The sequence below is a fragment of the Ailuropoda melanoleuca genome, chromosome 5 (genome assembly GCF_002007445.2).
Source record: "Ailuropoda melanoleuca isolate Jingjing chromosome 5, ASM200744v2, whole genome shotgun sequence".
Classification (NCBI taxonomy): Eukaryota; Metazoa; Chordata; class Mammalia; order Carnivora; family Ursidae; genus Ailuropoda; species Ailuropoda melanoleuca.
This window is the reverse complement of record NC_048222.1, coordinates 107,041,972-107,059,649: the sequence shown is the minus strand read 5'-3', so window position 1 is coordinate 107,059,649 and position 17,678 is coordinate 107,041,972.

The window sequence follows — 17,678 nt, the reverse complement described above, 5'->3', positions numbered from 1 at the left end:
AATGTTGAGAATTCGTTCTTTCTGATAGCTGAGTAATATTCCATTGTATATATGGACCACAGCTTTTTTTTGAAAGGAGATGGTTAAACATTTCTGCAATAGGTCAATGTGCAGAGACCACTAGAATAAATTTGTGACATTTTCCTACCAAACAAGTACCAAGATGTGGCATATTTAAGTTTAATTCAGATTGAATGGAGTCATTTTAAAATTAGCGGAACAGCAGCAAGTAATAAAATTATGGTAACATTTTGGCACATATTCTGGTATTCATATATTCACAGGTCCACCTTTCACTTGCTGAAATGGCAAATGGTTACTATATCTGTGATATATTAATCATATTTCTGTTTCCTAGAATCACAAATTCAGGTTCAATTATGCTTGGTTAAGTCTAACATCTTTCATAGAAATAAATGATATTTTCAAAAATTCCCAGGTCAGAAATTTTGCACAACTTTTAAAAATGAATCTCTATGTCATCTATGATTAAAATGTAGTGGAAATTTTCAGAAAGGCTACATCTACCTTAATGTTCATGGGTAGAATTCCTGGAACATTGCTGCATATCTTAAGTATTTCTCACAAACATGTTTAACATGTATATGTTTATAAGTATTAAACTCAGTAGCAGTACTAGCTATTAAGAGAAAAAATATTCATAGCTGTGGAAAAACTGCCTTTATATAATATTTGCATTCTTGAAAATTTGCATGTCCATATTTCTAGAATTGCAATATTTTTCCATTGACTTAATAGCAATTTCAAAAATATGTTTTCATATAGACTTATCTTTCATACACCATGCAAGTAATTTTTCAGAATGTGATAAATCTCTTTTCTTCTTTGTACATTTTCTTTGCAGAAGTCTTTGGTGAATATGAATTGCTTTTGTTGTGTGAAAATGTATTTGTTTAAAAATTTTATAAATTTCATACAATATCCAACACAAGATTAGTTAAACTTGTGTTATCTTCACATAATGAATTAATATCCCGTCACTAAACCTCATATTATAAAAGAATAATTGTGATGTGTGAAAATAAATAACATATTACATAAAATATCCATTATAAAATAGTAAAAATTAAATTTTGGTAAGAAAACTGTGTGTGTATACATGGATAGAGAAAAATACACAATGGAATTTTAACTGTGGTTGTCTCTCAGGGGTAAGAATGTGGATGCTTTTGGTTTTTTTAAAAACTTTTCTATATTTTTCAAATTACTCTGAGAATTGTGTATTATTTCATAAGCAGGAAATACATATATTTAAAAATAATGGAGTACGTAGTACTTATATACATCTTTTAAAATTCTATATTTTGTAGGCATGACAAGAAGAGTGCAGGAGATCTAGATAGAGGGACCGGAACACAAAATTCATGGAAGTGTAACAGGACATTACATTTGATGAATGACAGATCTACAGAGCTGAAGAGGTAGAGAGGGTCAGATTATATAAGAGTCCATAAACTAAACTAAGAAATTTAGATTCTGTAAAGGGTGACAATACATACTGGTTTACCTCAGAGAGTCCATTTTAGTCCTATTGTAGCAGTATAATTATTATTATTTTTTAAAGATTTTATTTATTTATTTGACAGAGAGAGAGAGAGAGAGACAGCCAGCGAGAGAGGGAACACAAGCAGGGGGAGTGGGAGAGGAAGAAGCAGGCTCATAGCAGAGGAGCCTGATATGGGGCTCCATTCCATAATGCCAGGATCACGCCCTGAGCCGAAGGCGGACGCTTAACGACTGCCCCACCCAGGCGCCCCTGTAGCAGTATAATTATTAATAGCATTCCCTATTATTATCAAAATTATCTGGGTTTAGATGATAACTTATGTGGTCATCTTATATAGATACTAGGAAACCACTGAAACTTATTACTAAGAGATTAACACAACCAGATTTACATTTTGGAAAGTGATCTTTGGTTGCACTGTGCAAAAAAGAATTTTGGTGGGAGATAGGATATGCAGGAACATGGTTGGAAAATCAACTAGGAGACTATTGCAAAGTTTATAGGAACTATGTCAGTAGCAATAAGGTTACTGTAGAGGAGACAGGAAGGAAATTTATATGGAAGGGAAGGTTTTTTTTTTTTTTTTTAAAGATTTTATTTATTTATTTGACAGAGATAGAGACAGCCAGAGAGAGAGGGAACACAAGCAGGGGGACTGGGAGAGGAAGAAGCAGCCTCATAGCGGAGGAGCCTGATGTGGGGCTAGATCCCATAATGCCAGGATCACACCCTGAGCCGAAGGCAGACGCTTAACCGCTGTTGCCACCCAGGCGCCCCGGAAGGGAAGGTTTAAACATTCAGATAAAAGACATTTTAGATATTTTAAGATACAAATGGGTTTCTCTTGATATCATTTATTTAAAGTTCTAGATTAGCATTGTCCAATAGGGCTTTCTGTATTGATGAAAATTTTTTTATATTTGTTCTGTCCAATATCTTAACTTAAAGTTGAATCTTAAATTATATTAAATTTTACTTAATTTAAATTTGAATTTAAATAACTTCATATATCAGAGCTTCTGTACTGGACAGAATCTAGAGTGGCTTTAGGTTTTTGTCTGTGAGGTGTGAGAGAGAGATCTGGCCTGTAGATATAGATTTGTGAGGGATCAGTTAGGTGCTGGCTGAGTAAATGCATTTGGTCAGCAGAGCTTGTATATGGAGAAGAGAGGAGGGTATCATATTTAAGAGATTAGTAGAGGAAGAGGAGTCTGCAAAAAAGACTAAGGATTAGTCAGAGGGTTGGGGGAGACCCAGGAATGGGAGTTGGTTTTGCACTCAAAGATATTGAGAGTGTCAAGAAGGGAGTGATTAATAGTAATCAAAGGTCTTATGCTGTAAGACATTCAAGGAAAATGGACACATTTTGAAAGGATTGAGGTTAGGCGATTATAGTCGTAAGGAGATATTTGGAGATCAGCAGAAGCATCTAGGTCTCAAAGAGTTGAACTGCTGTTGAAAATCGACTCTCCAAGGGAGGGATAAGGGAGAGAGTTCAGAAATAAAAGTAGTGGAAATTGATGACTGATTCAATGTTCTGGGGATCATGAGGGTGGGATACGGAGTTGACCAAGAGAAGACAGTGTTGGTGAAAGGCAATGCTGAGAGTGAAGTTATACAGCTTCTATAAAGTTTGAAACACAAAAATTCACTATGCCCCAATTCTTAAGGAGTCATAGAGCAGATTTCTTGATGCAGCTACCTTCATAAGCAATGATGGCTGTGCCAACCAGGAAGGAAACCTGTTTCATAAGTGCAAGGAACTGCTTTTTTTTCTTTGGTGATATCAGATAAGAACCTGGAGGTTTGTTTATCATTTCAGCAGGGCAACTGCAGCAAAGGCCCACAGATGAAAGAAAGGTGGAATCCAAGAAGGGAAGACAGAATCAAAACATCCTCTTAATAAAAAGAATGATTACTGAAGAACAACTCAAAATTTATTTTAGGAACATTAGGTTGGGAAAGATGGAAATAGTTGTGTTCATCTGTAAGCTGCATTTGGGGAGGCAAAGTGATATGGTGGAATAAACAATTGAACTGGTAGACCATCCAGTAGACTAAAGCTCTAATGCTGGTTCCGTTGTTAATTAACTATATGACCTTGGCATATATACCATTGAACTCTTCTGGGTAACAGCTACTCATAAAAGTAGATTAGTACTCAAGTTTATGTTTTTCAACTTTAAAATTCCATTAGTGTAAAGGCCAAGGCAAAATTATATCTAATGTGCTATGATAAATCTCGATCCATGAAACTGCTAAATTTTGTTAACCTATGTCACAAAATTTCACTCACTGGTTCAGTATACATTCAAAATGGCTTTGATGGCTGTATTGGCTGTCCATATGTAGGAAAGCCATGCTAAAATAGATAATACAGGGATAAGCCAAGTTTTGCAAAGTTAAAAAATTATAAAATACATAAAGAGTTATTTTCAAATTACAAAAAACAAATAATGAGGTTGTGTCGATGCCGAGAACCTGTACAACAAGTTCCAGTTCAAAGAAACTGTTGAAGGCTTCTTAATGGTGCCTGGAGGGGTAGACAGTGTGGTGGGTTAAAGAATGCAATACTTTTAATCTTTGGTTTCAATAATTATTCAATTCAAAAAAAGGAAGAAGGAATGAAACAGGGAAGGAAGGAAGGAAGGAAGGAAGGAAGGAAGGAAGGAAGGAAGGAAGGAAGGAAGGAAGGGAGAAAAATAGAGAAAGAGAGAGAAAGGGAGGAAGGATGGAAAAAAAGAGAAAATGCAATCTGTTGTTTATTGTTGCAAGAAAAGTTTGGTGTGGTAGAGCATAAGTACAGTTTCAATCCTAATCTTCCAGTCACTGTGTGGCCTTGGGCAAGTAATTACCCATCTCTGGGCCCCCATTTCTTCATCAGTAAAATGAGGGGTTTGGGCCAGAACATTATGAAAGTACCTTCTAACTCTATGGTGTTACAACACTGACAATGTAACTCCCATGGCCCTGGATTGTGGGTTTGTGTTGCTCAGAAAGGAGTAAAGCATAGTGTTAGGGAAAATTTATCAATTCGTTATTTCACTTTAATGCATATATTCAGTTTTAGAAAACCTTTTTCAGCAGACTAAAGTGAGACAATAAAAAGCAGTCTTACCACTTAATGATCCCTACTGTTCTAGCTGTGATGGAGGGGGTGCCTGGAATCACTAAACCTGCCCAGGAGTGGAGTCCTGAGGATTTACTTCTTCTTTTCTCTCTGCTGCCCCACTTGCAACATCAGTCCTAGGAAGATGTACTCATCCCTACTGCAGAAGACAAAGGCAAGCTCGGTGCTAGAGAAAGAATGTGGGGAAGAGCTAACAGATACCCTGGGATACTGGACCTGTGGAAATTCATGTATTTTCTGCAACTAATAAGTGTTTAGCGAAGATTTGTTATAAATTATTAGCTTCTCTGCACTCATGTACTTTGATTACTCCTTTGAATCACTGAGATTACTCCACAAAAACATGAGAAATCTCTTTGTCGGTGAGATGGCCTGCCCGGGTTTTCAGGTTCCAAGCTCTTTCCTTGTACCAAAACAAAAAAAGGTTTTCTTTGAAGATATTGCAAGTTTTCAAGAGGTAGAATTTTTTTCCCCCTTCAAAGTAAGGGTCTTCTTTTTAAAATCTTTCTTTTTGGAGCAGGTTTGGGCAATATTTTCACTGTTGGAATCTTTAGACTTAATCAAAGTGCTAGTTGAGATTCTGGAATTAGGAGGGTCCTACATGCTTAAGATTTCCAGAAATCACTTAAGTTTGGGCTGTCCTTAAAGACAGGGTGAGGGTAACAGAGTTCACTCTGCTTAGATTCCCAGCATGCACATTACTTCTTTGTTTCATGTAAACAGCTAAAATGACAGAGTGTGATGACTCCTCTTAGGATTGCTGTATGTTTTTCTTCTATTATAGAGACTGGCGAAACACTTTGATACAAAGGGACAGAAGAAAAGCAGCGCTTTTTAAAAAATATTAAACTTTGTGGGACTTTAAATATCAGGTTTCAGGAAAAAAGGATTGTTATTTTGGTTATAATATTCTTGATCTTTGGGTGTTAGACCTGGCTCACTTTCAACTGCTTTTTGTCCTTTTTTGCATCTCAACTGGTGGCTATGATATAGAACTTTCCTCTTTTTTTTTCCTGCATGGAAACATTTTTAAATCTTGACTACTGAGCACCATAGCTATTCAGTATGGGCATTTCTTAGAAATCAGTGAAATGATGCATTATCCACATTTCTAATTGCTAACATTTACTACTTTACTGTTTTCTCAGATGTCATTCAAAAACAAATGACCTTAGTCCTTATTCTCTAAGACCACTGTTCATTTTGGGCTTGGCTTACCAACTCTTCACTCTTGAAATTCTCCTTCTTTGACATGTCCAAAATCACCACTCTGGTTCTTCCCTTTACTTTTCACCTTTCCTAATTAGTTTTTGTTGTAAGTTTCTTTCTACCTTACTTCTTCTTCAAACTTGGCACTTTTCTCTCTCCACATTTTTCTGGAATATGAGCTCTTTCTTATGGCTTCATCTACTATTTCTAGTTTGTTAACTCAAAAATCTAAATCTCTTGCTTTGATTTGGTATCAGAGTTGCACTCTTGAGTCTCCAGGTGTTTCTTAGATGTTTATAACTTGTGTAAATAGTTCTAGGTGAGATGAAAGTCAATTGAGTTTCCTGTGAGTGAATTGCATTGAAAAATTACTAGTAGCTTTTATCTGTGGAGGCAGATAGTCATTTTCGGGGAGATCTTTGCTTTCTTTTTTTTAAATTTTATAATAATATTTTTTTATTATATTATGTTAGTCATCATATAGTACATCCCTAGTTTTTGATGTAAAGTTCCATTTCAGAGATGTTTAGTGTTCTTTTTTTTTTTTATTAAGATTTTTATTTATTTGTCAGAGAGAGCGAGCACAAGCAGGGGGAGCAGCAGGCAGAGGGAGAAGCAAGCTCCCTGCTGAGCAAGGAGCCAGATGAGGGACTTGATCTCAGGTCCCTGGGATCATGGTCTGAGCCAAAGGCAGACACTTAACAGACTGAGCCACCCAGGTGTCCCAGAGATGTCCAGTGTTCTGTTTAAGGAGACAAAAGTATTCTCTTGCATCAATATGGATACTATAGATAAAAATTCATGACAATACATTTATAAATTCAGAATAAATAAGCACCTTTAAAACTATAACTTGTTGGGGCATTTGGGTGGCTCAGTTGGTTAAATATCTGCCTTTGACCCAGGTCCTGATCTCAGGGTCCTAGGATCAAGCCCCTCGTTGTTCTCCCTCTCCCTCTGCTGCTCCCCCTCCTTGTGTGCTCTCTTTCTCTCTCTGTCAGATAAATAAATAAAATCTTTTTTAAAAAAACCACAAAATACTGTAAAATATTAGGGCACCTGTGTGGCTCAGTCAGTTAAGTGCCTTCAGCTCAGGTCATGGTCCCAGGGTCCTGGGATCAAGTCCCATGTTCAGCTCCCCACTCAGCAGGGAGTCCGCTTCTCCCTCTGCCTCTCCCTCTGCTCATGCATGCTCTCTCTCAAATCAATCAATCAATAAATAATTAAATCTTAAAAAAATTAAAAACCCCTATAACTTATTAAAACTGATGCAAGAAAACAAGGTGAAAAATTCTATTTAGAAAATGAAATCCTTTCTAAAAAGTCTTCTCAGAAAGAAATATCCAGACCCAGCAAATGCTCCAGATATTTAAGGAAGAAATATTGCCAATGACAAATTATCAGGTGATTACAAAAAGAGGATCAATAGGTCAATGTCACTCATAAACAAAAAAGCAAAAATCGTGAACACAATATTAGCAAAGAGAATCCCACAATATGTTAAAAGGATGGTATGTCACCAGTGTTGCAGATTTGGCCTTTGGGAGGGTCAATGTTACCTTTCAGTATATTCATTTCTTGCCTGAGGGCTTCTCTAGTCCACAGATAGCAGAGAATTAACACTTTCCAGAAGCAGTTCTCAACAAATGATTGATTGGTGGAGAGGGGTTAGGTTATAAATATTCCAGTTCCCTCATCTCTCAAGTGGGATAACTCTGAAACATGTGCCTATGCCATTTCCCAGAGTTTTTGGGTAGGCTTAAGCTCCAGTCACTGACCATGGCCACTGGCTTTATAATTCACCCTTTGTTGGCTTCCTTTTCTTCCCTGTCTCACTTTTCCACTCCCTTATCAGTTTCTTCAACTCTTCAATAAACTACTTGCAACCAAATCTTTGTCTCTGGGCCAGCTCTGTGTGTGTGTGTTTGTGTGTGTGTGTGTGTGTGTGTGTGTGTGTTTGGGGGTGCAGGCGGGGGAGGGAACCCAAGCTAAGAAAATAACCAAGTTGGATTATTCCAGGACGGAGGAATGAAGAATGCTTTTGACATTCAAAAAACAGTCAATTTAATCCATCACATTTACAGAATAAAGGAGAAAAAAGTCAAGTGTTATGTCAATAGATGCAGTAAAAGTATTTTCTAAACATCAATACTTATTTATGGTAAAAATTCCTACCATAAAAGGGAATTCTTCAATCTGAAAAACAATAGGTATAGAAAAAGGAATTCCTCAATCTGAAAATTATGTATGTATGGAAAAACCCTACAGGAGACATAATACTTAGTCATGAAATATTTAAATTTATATTGTTAAGGTAGGAGACAAAGATATTTGCTATCACTACTTCTATTCAACATTGCACCAGAGGTCCTAGATAGTGAAACAAGGCAAGAAAAAATCATACACCCTCAAAAAAAAGAAACAAACTGTCATTATTCATAGTAAAATAATTATTGGTATAGAAAATTCAAAAGAATGTGCACATAAATTATTGGAATTATTAAGTGAATTTAGTGAAATAATTGGTCATAATAGGGTAAATATAAAAATAAATTTTATTCCTATATACTAGCAATTAATAATTAGAAAATAGGGGTAACTGGGTGATGGGCATTAAAGAGAGCATGTGATATGATGAGCACAGGGTGTTATACTCAAATAATGAATCATTGAACATTATATCAAAAACTAATGGTGCACTATAACTTGGCTAAATGAATTTAAATTAAAAATAATAATAATTAGAAAATAAAATTCAGGGGTGCCTGAATAGTTAATGGGGCATGTGGCTCTTGATCTCTGAGCTGTGAGTTTGAGCCCCACATTGGGGATAGAGATTGCTTAATTAAATAAACTTAAACAAACAAAAAAAGAAACTTAAAAAAAACAATGCATTGGACAATAACATCAAAAGCAACAAATACCCAGGAATAAATCTAACCAAAGATGAAAACAAACTTCCACACAAAACTATAAACATCACTGAGATAAGTTAAAGAACTAAATAAATGGAGAGAGTTTTTATATTCATTAATTGGAAGACTCAATACTGTAAAGATGTCATTCTTTCCACATCTGTCTGTAGATACAAGTAGAATGTAATTTCAATCAAAAAGTTGAAAAAAAAAAAGGTTTTTTGTTTGTTTGCCCTGGAAACTCTGACAAGATGATTTTATATTTATGTGGGAATGTAAAGGGTCGAGAATAGCCAGGATAATCTGAAAAGAAGTACAGAGGATTACATAACGTATCAAGACTTACTATAAAGCCACAGTAATTGAAATAGATATTTTGGCTATTGTGGACATTGCTGTTATGAGCAGTGGGGTGGAAGTGCCCCTTTGGATCGTTGTGCTTGTATTTTGGGGGTAAATACTCAGTAGTGCAATTGCTGGGTCATAGGATAGCTCTATTTTCCCCTTTTTGAGGAACCTCCATACTGTTTTCCAGAGTGGCCATAACAGTTCGCACTCCCATCAATAGTGCAAGAGGGTTCCCCTTTTCCATATCCTTGCCAACATTTATGGTTTCCTGTCTTGTTAATTTTAGCCATTCTGACTGGTGTGAGGTGGTATCTCATTGTGGTTTTGATTTGTATTTCCGACTCCAAGTGATGTGGAGTATTTTTTCATGTGTCTGTTGGCCATTTGGATGTCTTCTTTGGAGAAATGTCTGTTCATGTCGTTTGCCCCATTTCTTGACTGGATTATTTGTTTTTTGGGTGTTGAGTTTGATAAGTTCTTTATAGATCTTGGATACTAGCCCTTTATTTGATAACTCATTTGCAAATATCTTTTTCCATTCCGTAGGTTGCCTTTTAGTTTTGTTGACTATTTCCTTTGATGTGCAGAAGCTTTTTATCTTGATGAAGTCCCAATAGTTCATTTTTGCATTTGTTTCCCTTGGCTGTAGAGACGTGTCTAGCAACAAGTTGCTGTGGCCATGGTCGAAGAGGTTGCTGCCTGTGTTGTCTATAGCCAAACTGTGGAAGGAGCCAAGATGTCCGTTTACAGATGAATGGATAAAGAAGATGTGGTATGTATGTATATATACAATGGAATATTACTCAGTCATCAGAAAGGATGAATATCTACCCTTTGCATTGACCTGGATGGAACTGGAGGGTATCATGCTGAGTGAAATAAGTCAATCAGAGAAAGACAATTATGGTATGGTTTCATTCACATGTGGAATATAGGAAACAGCACAGAGGATCATAGGGGAAGGGAGGGAAAATTGAATGGGAAGTCATCAAAGACAGAGACAAAAATGAGAGACTCTTAACTAAAGGAAACAAACTGAGGGTTGCTGGAGGGGAGGTGGGTGGGGGAATGGGGTAATTGGGTGATGGGCATTAAGGAGAGCACATGATGTAATGAGCACTGGGTGCTACACACAACTGATAAATTGTTGAATACTAAAAAACAAAACAAAACAAAAAGAATAAAATAGTGAGATATTAATGCCAGGATACATACAAGGTGAAGAATAGAATAAAAAGTCCAAAACTTACCACAAATATATGATAATTTATATTAAAGTTGATCCTGGAGCAGCAAGAGTGGCAGAGATAGGAAAAAAAGCCTTTTTAACATATGGTACAAGATAGATTGGGTATCCAAATGGAAAAAAAGTAAACATTCATCTTTACCTACTTACTATTGATGCAAGAAAAGGAAATTTGAATAGTTCTAGTCAAGAAATGGAATCTCTAATTTAAGACCTTTCTGGAAAGAAATATCCAGTCCCAGTGAATGCTCTGGATATTTAAGGAAGAAATATACCAATAGCCAATTAACAGGCCATCACAAAATAAAGATCAACAGGCTAATCTCAGTATGAGTAAAGAGGCAAAAATCCTAAACACACTATTAGCCATGAAAATGCCACAATATGTTAACCATAGAAAGCATAACACCATACAAAAAATAAATTCCAAATAGACTATAGACCTAAATGAGAAAGGTAACCTGATAAAGCTTCTAGAAAGTAACATGAGGCATATTTTAATGACTAAGATATTCTTAAATAGGCAAAGATCCCCCCAGCTTTATTGAGATATAATTGGCATATAACATTGTATAAGTTCAAGGTACTGATTCGATTCACTTATATATCGTGACATGATTACCACTGTAGTATAAGCTAACACCTTTTTCACTTCATGTGATTATCATTTCTTTTTTTGTGGTAAGAATATTGAAGATTTACTCTTAGTAACTTTCAAGTATATAATACAGTATTATTAACTATAATCACCATGCTGTACATTCCATCCTCAGAACTTATTCATGTCAAAACTGGAAGTTTGGACCCTTTGACCAACATCTTCCCATTTCCACCCCCACGCAGCCTCTGGTAATCACCATCCTACTCTCTGTTTCTATGAGTTTTTGTTTATGGATACCTTACATAGTTGTTTTCCTTTGTGGGAGGAACAGGGGCCAACATTTCCTGTGTTGCCATTTTGGCAAAGGTTTCTTAAATAGGGTATAAAAAGCCCTAACCATAAAAGAAAAGTGTGATAAATTAAATTATATTAATTTTAAGACTTTAATTCACTGAAAGATATCCTTAAGAGAGTGAAGAATTGTTGTTAAATTATGGACTTTAAAATAAAAAATCATAAAGAATGCTATAGAAAACATTCATGATCCCATGGCCCAGCTTAAAATAAGCCTTTATATGATATATATTACACATATAGTTGCTATCTCTGTGTCTCCTCTTTAGCAGTCCCCACTGTAATTACTCTCCCTCTCTTCCCATCCCCTGGGGTCAACCACTTCTCAGAATGTTGTGTTTCTCTTTTCCCTGCAGGTCTTTATAGTTTTATAAGACATGTACCCCCAAATAATATATATTACTTTAATAGTCAGGGTTCCAGCAGAAGAGTGATGGCACACTCAAATGGCTAAATGGAAGAAAGTTTATAAAGACACTTTTTGCAGAGGTGTGATAGATTGCAGGAAACCTAAATAGAACTCTGGGACTAGTGGCTTTGGAGTTCTACTCTTATCCCTGCATTTCGAAGCTAAGAAAAGTTATCAAAGAAAGGATGTGGGGGAGAATAAGGCTGCCTGACCAGAACCCAACCCTTTGGTCAAGGTAGGCTTCAGTCCCTGAGACCTTGCATGGATGGAGCCAAGAGAATGGCCTTCTCTGATCTCACACTCCTGCCTCATGATGCTCCTCAGTGAACCCAAATGAAATCCAGAAGTGGGGGCTGGTGGGATGGGCAATGATGCAGAGGACAAAAATCAGCCTCCCAGGGCACAAAGAAGTGTAGAGAAAGGACAAAAGTGCATCTGGGCACAGATGAATGTACCCTCCTGTCAAATATGCATTAGCACCTTTTGCATATTACACAATTATAGTAAATTTATCATGTTGTCTATGTATCCTTTTGCCATTTCCTTTTCTCCCTAGTTTTCTAAAACTTGATCTGAACTTAGTATTTTTTACATATATATATATATTTCTTTCTAGACAAATATTGATTCAAGAAGCATATTTTGCTTTTACCAGTTTGGTCTCTGTTGAGATTTGTAGTTGCAAACAACAGAAACCACCTGCACTATTTTAAGCAGAATAAGAAATTTACAAAAGGATCAATTTTACACCATGGAGTCTCTGTAATGGCCAGAGAGTCAAGCTTGATGGCCTTGTACTCACAGTCTCCAAAATGCAGTATTGCACCACTCCACTGGGCAACTTGCTGTGGGCTCTGAATGTTGCAGGAGACAAGATTGTGGCAACATCAATTTAACACTGTACTCTTTCATTCACTCTGCCCTCTTCCAAACTCATGTCTCATATGAGGTACACTGAAAAGGCCCAGGTCATGAGCCTATACTCTAGCTTCAAAGAAGTTTGGAAAACAATTTTCTAGGCTCTACTTTGGGGGGTGAAGACCTTCTTGTCTTTAAATTCCTTTAGTGCTAATTAGTGGTACCATTCAATTAACCATTGATTTTTGCCTTTAAATGATATTTGTGATTTTGCTAAAATAGTATGGAATGCCATATTATTGTTGGCCATGTATCTCATTATTTGGCTTTCTCTCTTCATTAAAATTTTAGGATCCTTGGGGGAGGATAATAGTCTTTTCCTTTTCACAGGAACTAGCATATTACTATGAATATAGGAAGTGTAAAATAAATGCTTGTTTTGTGATTGTTCCATGGTTTGAGTCTTGAGGAACTAGAGATCATAGTCAAGTACTTAAAAAAAAAAAACAAAAAACCACATTCATGTGCATTCTACTGTCCAGACCATGATACAAGGCAATTCACACAATCCCTATTCCTAATTAACCAGGAGTATACTTGTTGTTTATTAACACATTTTTGAGTTTTCTTTCCCTCCCAGTCCAAATTTGTCCTAGACTGAATAGAGGGCAAAAGATGGGAAATAATATGGTATTTATAAAAGTCCAAAGGGAGATGAAACTTGGGTAATAAAATGTTTAACCTTTTTGAATCCAAATTTAGGAGTGTAACCAAGACCTTCTCCGGGGGAGAATTTTTACCGAGTAAGAAACAAGAAGTTGGGTATAGATAGGATTTGTCAAAGAACTTTTACAGTAGGAATATGTCAGTAGCTCTTTTGGGGATTCCTAAAATATGGTCTTGAGAATAAATAACCAACTGGCCAACAAACTTCTAAGATGCTTGAGACCATAGGGCCGAGAAAGAAGGTAAGTGAATGCTAGATTGTGTTTGTGTTTACTAACAGGAAGCAGGAGTGGAGAGTGGAATCAATCAGAAGTCCAGTGTTCTCCAAGGTTTACTGGCAGATAAGGGGTATACATATATACATATGTATACATATATGTGTGTACATATATACATATGTATATCTGAATATACATATGTATATCTGAATATACATATAAATTCAGACTCTAGCACAGAATGAGTTTTTCTGACCCGTCTTATAAGGATGTATTAAGCACTTATTAGGTGTTAATAGTTGTCTAAGTGAAACTAAAGAAGAGAGGCTATCTCTGCTCCGCAGTGGGAAGGGCAAAGTGTATCACTGTGATAAAAGCTCTGTTCATTGCTTTATTCTCAGCACTCAAAACAGCCTGGTGCTTCAATAAATAAGCGCTGAGTAAATGAATAAATTATTTCTTGAATAGGTTCATCGGTTCCTCTGATGTGAACGATGTTTAAATTTAAATAGGCAAGTCAGACCGGGAAGACCTAAACTTAGCTAGTGTATGTAATTCTCACAGAAGTATGAGGCTTTGAGCCTGGGCAGGTGTGAAGAATGCATGACAATAGGAGACTCACATAGATGCTGTTTGCCAATGGAGAGTGGCAAGCAAACACAGAGTGAGTGGAAGAAAAACTGTATGTAGTATATGTAATTCTCACAGAAGTATGAGGCTTTGAGCCTGGGCAGGTGTGAAGAATGCATGACAATAGGAGACTCACATAGATGCTGTTTGCCAAGCTGGAGAGTGGCAAGCAAACACAGAGTGAGTGGAAGAAAAACTGTATGTAGTATATGTAATTCTCACAGAAGTATGAGGCTTTGAGCCTGGGCAGGTGTGAAGAATGCATGACAATAGGAGACTCACATAGATGCTGTTTGCCAAGCTGGAGAGTGGCAAGCAAACACAGAGTGAGTGGAAGAAAAACTGTATGTAGTATATGTAATTCTCACAGAAGTATGAGGCTTTGAGCCTGGGCAGGTGTGAAGAATGCATGACAATAGGAGACTCACATAGATGCTGTTTGCCAAGCTGGAGAGTGGCAAGCAAACACAGAGTGAGTGGAAGAAAAACTGTATGTAGTATATGTAATTCTCACAGAAGTATGAGGCTTTGAGCCTGGGCAGGGTGTGAAGAATGCATGACAATAGGAGACTCACATAGATGCTGTTTGCCAAGCTGGAGAGTGGCAAGCAAACACAGAGTGAGTGGAAGAAAAACTGTAAAGATCCCACGAAGTCAAACTTCATATGACTCAGTGTAATCCTGGAATTTCAAGTGATAATAGGCAGAGCATCTTTACTTGCACCAGTTAGAAGTCTAGCTATATATGCATAATGGTAATGGGCAGAGGAAGATTTTAAATTGTGGAGTCACAGATAGCTGTAGGCTTTGCAAATAGGGCTACAGCTGCCATCCATAGAATAGCCTTTATGTGTGTACAGTGTAGAAAGAACAGTTGGTCACACAAAGGTTTCTTCAGCCACACCTGTTCACTCAGATAGCAATCGCCAGCACTGGTATCTCTAAATATAAAGATAAATATATATTTTATATATCTATAACTATATACACATCTTGTAAACTAAGTGGAAGTTAGATTGGATGATTTTGCTCTTTTAAGAGAAGAGTGCAATCTATTATAGATGCTGGGTTGAAACCGGTAAATCTAACATCATGTAGAGGGATCTCTTAGTTGAGATGATTCTTTCAGAGTCATTAGTGTGGTTTCATTTATGAGTACAATACCAGTAGAACCTTGTTATGAGTGACTCATTAATTATATCGAGTCAGATATATCATGGGTCAAATCAGTCCTCCTGACGTACAACAACCGCATGTAATAAAGCCTGAAACAATGCAATTGGCCTATTAACCATTCGCTCACTCACTTAACAAATACATATCAGGTACCTCCTAAACTGGAGGGATTATGGGTAACATAAAGATGAATAATTCATAAACTTTGTCCACAATTATCCTAAGAAAACTGGGTTTATCTTGTGAGGTGGATACTTTAAAAGAATTCTTTCAATGTTCTGTGGCAATATGAATATCAGTTAGGAAATCTTTTCATTCCAGATTTCTTGAGACATGTCCATGACATCCTTCTCAAAGTGGTTTTTTAGAACACCTATTGAATTTTAAACAAAAATAAAATAAAAGGTAAGTAGTTAAATATCAGTGTGCTATTTGGATAAAAACCTGATGGTGTGTCTATGATTAAAATTTAAGATACTTAATTGTCATGATTTAGAATAAGTCTATGAACTCTACAACATGCTTAAGTGGAATATGTTTTTCTGGTTAAAGTCATAGAGGAAGTAATGTTTGGCTGCTGTGAGATTCTCTTCCTATATCAGAGATTATAAATTACAAATTATTTAAAACAAATTAAATGCTTTCTTATTCATCCCTGGAAGGTGGTAATGTCAGTTATCCATTGCTGTATGACAGATCACCCCAAAATTTTGTGACCGAAAGTAATAAATCATTTTATTTGCTCACAGTTTTTCAGGTCAGCTGGGATGCTTTCCAATTCTGAGCCAGCTTTGTTAATCTCTGTAGGCAGTGGGCAGCTCATCTGAAGTTGGATGGTCTGGGATCATTTCACTTGCATGTCTGTCAGCTGGAAGGTCAGATAGTCTAGAGCCTTTTAGCTGGGATGGCTCATTTTTGTCCACATGGTCTCTCATTTTCCAGTAGGGCTTTCCACATGGGCTTCTTCACATGGTGGTGGAAAGTTTCCCACATGCAAGAGAGTGCAAGTTCCAAGGTACAAGTCGTTTTTAAGTTTCTGCCCACATTGATGTTTGCTGATGGCTTTTTGACCAAGCAAAAAACCAAGTAAAAAACCCCAAACTACCAAGCAACCCAATATTCAAGGAGTGGAGTAAAGATTCTCCCAATGTTGGGGGGGTCAAAAAAGTCACATTGTGTAGGGGTGTTTTACAGAAATGGCAGGAATTTATAAACATTTAATTGTAATCTACCACAGAGTGTTCTACAATAAGTTTTCCTCTCCTTTATCAATGAATGTCAATGAACATAATATTATGTAAATGTTAGATTATTTGTAGATTGATTCAGGTTCTTGAAGTAAAAAAAAAAGAGCCAATATTAATTCAGGGGCTATTTTTAAAAAAATAACATTTACTTATAAGTAGAGATTAAGAAACATACTTTATCAAGAAAAAACAGAAGCATTAAAGAATTATTTGAGTAGAATAATCAGGGCAAGTTGGTTAGGAAAAAGAAAAGCTGACCTCTGCCTTAGCTCTAAGGTGAAGCCTTTCAGCTCCACTAAGTAGGACACTCACAATCTTAGTTGGTATAATGCGTATAGGTCTCTACTGTTTTTTCCTTGCTTTTTTCTTTGTTCCACTCTCAATGGTCTACACTTTCATCCACACACCGTCACCTATATTATGATTCCCAATGTACACCTTCAGCTTTGACCTGTCTTTGGAGTAGCAGACCTATTTAGTTAATTGACTCCTTGATTATCCCTTGAAGGCTTTGCTCATGGGTATTTTAAACTCAGAATGTCCAATCTGAACTCATTGGTATCTGCCCAAACCTTTTTCTCCTACTGCAGTCTCTAACGTAGTGAGTGGTAATGCCAAAATTCATTCCATGTCCAAACTAGAGACTGGAGAATTAGCTGAGGTTCTTCCTTCCTGTGCATCATCACCGTCTTTTTGCCCCTTTAATGTTTCTGGATTTCAGCTCTTCCAATTCCACTGCATTTGTCCCAGTCAGACTCCTCAGCTCATCTCCCTTCTTTCAAGTTTTTCCCAAATGCTTCCAATCCATTGAATTCCAATCCAATCCAAACTAGTTTTAATATTTTCCTAAGTGAGGCAAATTAAGAATGTGAATTTAATGTAAATAATTATGTTTTCAAAACCTAATTTCTAGAAAAAGTGCTTTAAAATGTGAATTCCATCATGTCATCCCAAAGCTTCCATCAAAAAAATCCCCATAACCTTCAGGATATGATCCACTTCCTTATCTTGACATACAAATCTCTCCATGATCTGACCCCTGTGCTCCATCTGAGGAAACTGCAAAGATGCTTTATGACATCT